Consider the following 7,627-nt stretch of genomic DNA (forward strand, 5'->3'; position numbering starts at 1 on the left):
AGATGCCTCTTTCTACGCGAAAATAATGTGGGGCATGTTTGTTCATGTCGGTAAATGTTTTGCAGGGTGGCTTGTAGAGCACGGCTCGGCACAGCGTAATGCTGTAAAATTCGGACCTGCTGACAACAATAGAAGGTAGGGCGTCATAGTATTCACAAAGCCTAGAATATTTCAGACTTGTTGCATAGCTGAAAAGGTCCTTTTTTGTTCTTTCAATATAGTCATCGACATCTGCCAATGTATGATTGAAGCATACTTAGTAGAACGTGCCAGAAAACTCCGCAGCAAAATAATAGGATGACATCAGTAGGTGGTCGTTTGCCATCCTTTTGTCGACGTGACGTGTTATTGCATACTGTGTTTGTGGACCAGAAAATAATTGAGCGACGAATGGACTGCGGTGGCCTCACGCATGAGCGACAACCCCGCACTGCACGCGGTTGAAACTGTAGATGGCTCTGACAATATGATTTTAGCAGAAATGGTATCATTGCAGAGTGTTCTACCTGAGAAGTATGGGTGTCTTCGCAATCAAAAGCATTCGAGTGGGTGACAGCGAGTGTGACGTCACATTTGTGCGAGCGTGATAGTGACGTTGCGATAGTGCATAGTTTAGACGTAGACTGCGAAGAACACAGCAGGTGAGCTCTGCTGAAGTCCGTTTGGCGGAGGAAGTTAATCGAAATGGTAAGATTGCCATGCGCACGAGAGTGGCAAGAAGCTGCAGAGCAAATTCATACCAGTTTCTTAGATAGCATAGCAGTTGAATAAAAAATTTGTCCTGGTCCTGGCATCGAACCCTGGACCAGCGTCTTTCCTGAGCGGTTGCTCGGCCATACGAACTCAGGAAAAGGATAGCAGATGATTATACCAGGTAGACTTAGATAAGTGGAAGCACAGGGATATTGAATATGACATGTAGTACCGTGCAGAAAGATCGAATATGACAAATGACTCCTGCGTAAATCCACAACGCTCCTTCTGAGAAACCCGCATGGGCTTTCTTTCTTGGGAGGGAGAGATGGCGGAAGACAATTTTGTCAATTTTTTGTACAGAACATTTCTTACTTCTTTCACTGGCGTCCGGAGGGCCTCAGTGCCCATATTCATAAGAAAGTTTTTACGATAGAATTGTTTGTAACAACAAATTCTAGCTAATTGTATTGCTTGAAATAATATTAGTGAAGGGGGCCAACCTATGGGCAAAGAGTACTTACCAGCCAAAACAGTTGTGGATACGGCCCCAGAATTGGAGCACTGGGGAAAGCAATCGTTATCAGAAACCACACAGCAAGTTAGGATTGTTGTTGAACAGCTTATACTGAACAATCTTGCAAATGATAATCATCATCAATCATTTTATTTGGTATTTGCGTGACGAAACAGAGTATGCGAAGTAGGTACAGTCCGAGAACATACTCGTAAATTAACCTGAAGTGACGGATGCATTTTGTTCGAAAAATTTTTTTCTCCTGACTTTTTCTCATAAACTCATTCTAGGAAACTTATATGGATAGAGTACACGTACGTGAATCAGCAAAGGAACACTTTTAGGCCAGCTCATGGTGTCGTTTGTGTGATTAACATATTAACCCAATAAACTGTTTCTGTGCTGAATATAACAAGACAGATAGAATGTAGTCACCCAGAACACTTACATCAGCCAACTGAAACACTGTTGATAACGCGCGAGCATGACTGTAGCTTTTCAGTTGTCGCTGATACTTTTGAATATCATTGTCGCTCCTTTGACTCAGCAAACATGTGTGACAAGTCGGCGCAGAGGCGAGCTATAAGAACGGTAATCAAAAATAGAATTGTCAACTTTGACAAAGTCGTCACAGTAAGCGGTCGCATTGGATTTTCGCGAGCATTTGGAAGCTCATCAGCGAACACTCATTTGCATGATAATGACGATGTTTTACCAAGTTCAGTACCGTATTGTAGCTGACACCTTTGCGATGACCTGAAGTTGCCCGTGTACAACAAAGGAAGCATATGTGAGGTTGACTCACTATTACAAAAGAGTATTGAATAATAGCGAGAAAGGTAGCTGATCGCACGCTGCTGTTTGAAGCCAAGCACCGTCCTGCCGCCCTTATCGGAGAAATCAAATCTGATTACTTGAGAAGCGATTCAAAGTTTGTATGGTAGAAGTGTATGTATCAGCGATATTTCTTTTTTAATCTTAGGAGGTGGAAACTTGATAGGTCGATGCATCTTTCATGTTGCCGAAACGTTTGAGAAATGGTATGAGCGTTGCTATGATGGCATGTGGTGGGAGCCTAGTTGAAAGGACATCTATTTTTGTCTACGAAACACGAATCCGCTGTTAATAAAGACGATGTTACCAGAAGCTGCGTGCATTTCGTGTTCAATGCGTAGGCAGGGGACGTTGATCTATGGACTCCTATGCGTATGCATCTAGTCCGAACCGTTACTCGTGTTTCTAGTGAGACACCTTGACTTATGGCTTTCCCAGGCCGGTTAGTCACTGTGCACTAGTACTCGTGCAAGAACCGAGATGATAGTGCAGTTACAAGCAATTCAAGCGCACGCGGTGTCTGGGTTGTGGAAGACAGCGCATGTGCCTACTGCCACCGGCTTCAAGCATAACTTAGGCGTTCAATATTGGACTGGTCGAAGTTGCAACGTCATCAGCTCGCAGTCATAGATACCTAACCCAAGTGACAGCCTGTACATTTAAATGCGTGTTCCAACCGAATAAGGGCAACCAGCCAGCAGAACGCCTTTCCTGGGTGCCGTCTCACAAGTATTCTTCAGGTGAGTCTTGCAGTTTGTGCACAACCGGGAGAGAGTACTCGCTTGCCAGACGACTATATATGATAAACATGCCAACCAGACGATCTTATTATGCACGCTGGTTAGTATACCTAAAAATCGGGACACTTGCGCCGCCATCCTAGTTTGCTGCGATAAATCTTCACTACGTGCGTCATAATCCACATTTGCACGAATTTCCGAATTTTTTGCATCAATAAACCTACATAAATAAATCACAAAAGTCGCAGAAGCTACAGTTTTTCAATCAGCAACGTCTTCGGTTACGAGGTTTGTTTGGCAGGCATAGGAAGGTATGTGCACAAAAGTTAACGCAACAGAGTTCCCAAATCACTTTTTTCTTTTCTGTTCTTGAATACCACTCCTTCGCCTACCCGTTATTGTTCTTAGGATTATGAAGGCCCACAAAATCATACAGAAATTCTGAAAATTGCCTACTAATGCGCACGCATTCTTTGGCTCGGCAGCTACTTCACTTTTGCTTGCTTACTTAGCTAGCTTATGTACGTCTACCCACCGCTGCCAATCATTTACTCTAACACTATTACAACGATTGCATGTGCTAACCTGACCAGTTATGCATTTACTTTGCAAATATAAGGCGTCACGGGACGGTCCGATTTTGCTGGGGTACTCGACAAAGAATGCTCACGCATTAATACTCAAGGCGTGCGAGACATCATTTCCTACTCGGACTGCGTAGGCGACTCACACAAGTTGCTTTTTGTTGCAAGGATGCGCGCCTCCATACATTTTGTACGCGTTTTGCGTGATTTGCTCACTAGCTTCCCGGGCAAAATAAGCACCAACTTATCCTCCAGCATTTCACACCCTGTCTCTTATGGTCACCTTCCTATTCTGTGCCTACAATACTTCGGGATTACGTTCACGCGAACATCACAAAATTTGCACAAATTTCGAAACGACAGGCTCAAGCATTGTGCACGCAAGCTAATCGCAGGTATACAGCCAAGTTGAAAATGAATATTGTATGGAAACGTTGTTCGCAAATACCGAAACACGATCGCAAAGAAGGAATTATCTGAAGTACAGCGTTGCATGAAACTGCGAACTACACTTATTTTCTGTCAGGGACACCTGATGAGAATTGCGCGTGAGCTTTGTTGAATCCGTTCGCTTTAGACAGTTGGTTATAACAGCGTTACTTTGTGCTGCAACCGTGAACATATTCTGAAGCAAACAAAGATATATGAAATAATAGAACTTGAGAAAGCAAAAAAAAGTTGATAATGAATAAAAACCTCGGTTCCACTACATTGCATGTAAATCACTATTGTATCTCCAAGTCCTGATAATAGAAGACTTTGCAGGTTGAAAACTACCAGAGTGTGGCTTCCGTTACTGGTGTCATTTCTTTCCAAGTAGGTCGTAATACGAAAATATGATCGTTGCTTTCATACATCGAACCGCCTAGGATATTTTCTACAATTTCTTTATTTATCGTCCCTCCTACAATTTCAAAAGAATCACATTAGTTGAAAACTGAAGGAAAAAATGCGCGCCGTTCGAAAATTTTCATCTCAAAAACCATTGGTGTCATAACTTAACAGTTGTTTTAATATCAAAGAACGATGTGATGCCTCAGTTCGGAGTGAAATACTAAGTGAAAGTTCCCTCCCAGCTTAAGTTATCCTACTCCTTACTGGTTCTCTTAGAGTCATAAATGCACCATCAATATTACGAACCACATTATCGGCAGTCACTTCAACCGCCTCCAAGTGACAAAGCGGGTAGGAGGCTGGAAGCTGGGCGAAAAGGAGGACTAAGGTTACTATTGGCGACTGTCCATGAAGATTACGTAGTGTACGATTACGTGCACTACAGATTACGTAGCTCGTTGTGGACCAGGGCGATAGAAAGAAACAAATAACGCTGCGTGTATCATTTGTTTGTTTCGGCCGTCCTAGCGCGTAACACGCTACGTGATATAAAAAAGTGGGGTTCAGGAGACAATGGAGTGTCACCTTTGTGCACGGCTGCACAAGTGGGTCGGTTGTTGAGGAGGATACCGAAATTACCAAATCAAGCGCTGGCGTGGCGCTCTACAACTGCAGCGAAATACCCATACGGAATTGCCAGATCATTCCGGTTCTTAAGACCCGTCACAAAGTTGGGCAAACGTTTCGCAACTGAATGCCAGCCCTTTAGCTATTACGCGTTTTTTTTTATTTTACTAAGGCATAATAGGTTCAATGATGCCAACACCGCTCTGGGCACGGCAGAAGCGTGCATTTAAGCAAAGGTGCTTTCGTTTTTGAGAACCATGTTATATTTCAATTACCACCAGTTATTTTGTCCACTTCCGTGTAGGCCTAAAACTTCACTGTTGTCCGAGTGGCATATGAAGGTGTTGGTTACGCCGCGTCTGGTGGTAGCGTACATTATGCGCGGGTCGGCTTTACGTTAATTAGCTGAGTACGATGGTTACCTTGCCGTATAGAGCAAGGATCACCTCCTCATCACAAGTGGCTGGGCAAATGTGGAAAGGAATCAGATTCTGGGAAAAAGAAAAAAAAAATGCTGGATCTCTGTTAATCGAGAGTAGATGTAAGAATCAAATGGCAACCGGCAAAGCAGGTTGGTTGGAGACGATGCTGGCCACAATCATAAAATAGGTGCAATGCATGTTCGCAATGGCACACCCCGCCACACCGCACGCCATTCAGTGCACGCCATACTGTGCACTGGTCCATATAGACGCTGCCCAGCTAGAAGAAGAAAACCAGCTGAAGGCTGCACTACAGGCAGCGAAAGACGTCCGGGAGTCAGAGCGCCCTGCCTAGCTAGAAGGCGAATGAACTGAAGTCTGGGGTTTTACGTGCCAGTACTACGATTAGATTATGGGGTACGCCGTAGTGGGGGGACACCGGATTAATTTTGACCACCAGGTGATCATTAACGGGCTCGCAATGCATGGCACACGGGCGTTTTCGCGTTTCGCCCCCATCGAAATGCAGCCGCCGCGGCCGTGATTTGATCCCGTGACCTTGTGCTTAGCAGTGCAGCACCATAACCGCTGAAGCACCTGAATCACCTGAAGGATGCGCCACGCAGCGTGGCGCCAGCTCTCGAAGCAGTGCAAAACCCGCGCCGCAGAACTTGCGGACCGCTGGCGTTCAGCGCTCAGCGCCAAGAGATGACAATGAAGTGTATGGTGCCTTGCATCTGCCTTTTGAACTTCGCTATTGGAAACGTCAAATAAATTTCCATGGGCTAGAAGTTACGGCTTGGGTAATGTAACAAACATTAGGGAGAACTTGAAAGCAGTATCTTTTTGTGAGTTGTTTGGGCAGTAACTATCGTAATGCGGTTTTGTACAAAGGGTTGGGGGCCAGAGACCGCATTTTTAAATGTTTTGACTGGTTACCAGGATGATCTCGTTTCGTTCTCGCCACTTGCCCGGATGTTCGTGTTGGAGTGTCCGGATAACGGCTTCGGCATTTGAGTCAAGGTCACTAGAAGGTCGCCGACAATGGGAGCTAAAACCATTTCATGCTTAAAGAAGTCGCAAGTAATCAAAAACCCTATTGCGAGACTGGATACAGCTGACGAAGAAAAAGAATCTTGAGCTCCGAGAAGTGGGGTATGGGACACCGTTGAATCGGCATGAGGGAATTGCTACTTTCACGGGACACGCCGCCGGTGATCATTGCGAAAAGTCTGCCTAGAAAAGAGAAGGTGGGAACAAGACGATTCTATCTTTTTTTAAGTCTTCCACGCTTACTTATCTAAGTTTTTCGCTGCTTCGTGTAAGTTTTCAAAGTTTCCTTAGGTATTGCTTTTCTCTTTCTGTGGCATCCGCGCGCAGGATGCATCAGAGTTTTGGGGCAATTCGCGCATCTACCGTTACCGGGGAGCGAGCCAGATTGGAGGGGCGCCCTCCTGCAGGGTTCCTGATTGAATCGTTGGATGGGGCCATCACTGCTCAAAGAAATCGTCAAGAATCGTCCGTGGCCTCTCCGGCGAAAGCACTCGACATCGTCAAGGCGTCACTTGTAGGCGGGACAACGACACCATTTGTCGCGTTTCCCCTAGAAATTGAGAGCGCCAATTCGAATGCGCGGTGATTTTTTTCTTTGCCTAACGCATTCACTGCTAGAAAAGTGCAGGCACAAGCTGCGTTGTTCTGTATGTTTTTATCACTTTTTTTTATAGAAATTAGTTTTCTTGTCTATATGCCCCCCCCCCCCCCATTTTTTTTTATGGTTCTCGTGAACCTCCTGTTCGCAACCCTACCAAGGCAAGTGAAACTACCGCTACGAGGTTTCGTAGTGCCTGTAGGCAGGGTTGCACTGTAGGAGACACGCATTTCTGGAGCTTCTGTTCAAATTTTGGCTTAGATTTTATTATTGCTACTTATAGTTTTCTCACAACACATGCATTATTTCATTTTGAAAATTTCTTTCTGTTTTTGAAAGTGCGCATTGATGTTGATTTTCAACCAGCGGGTCCTCAAAAAAGCTTTAAAAATCGGAAGTGTTAAGTATTTAAATAGATTAACGTCAATTACTCGATGTTCTCAATGACACTGACTATAAAATAATCTCTGACTATTGAGAACGGGTCACTGTCCGACGACAACGTTTCAGAAACTTTAGTACATTTTTTTCTCCTCTCCTTACAAGCTTCAGCGTTGCTTCCAGAGCTTTTGATGTGACGCTTCGCTTCTCCTTCAATCATAAGTAGTTTCTTTTTACCTTTAGTTTATTGTGTTAGGAAAGCGAGCTCTCAGACCACGAATTCGCGCCGGTTGAGTCAAAGCACCTCCACTTTTGCGAAATCCCCACTTCACTGCAGCCTAAGT

This window comes from Dermacentor albipictus, chromosome 5, assembly GCF_038994185.2.
Source record: "Dermacentor albipictus isolate Rhodes 1998 colony chromosome 5, USDA_Dalb.pri_finalv2, whole genome shotgun sequence".
Lineage (NCBI taxonomy): Eukaryota > Metazoa > Arthropoda > Arachnida > Ixodida > Ixodidae > Dermacentor > Dermacentor albipictus.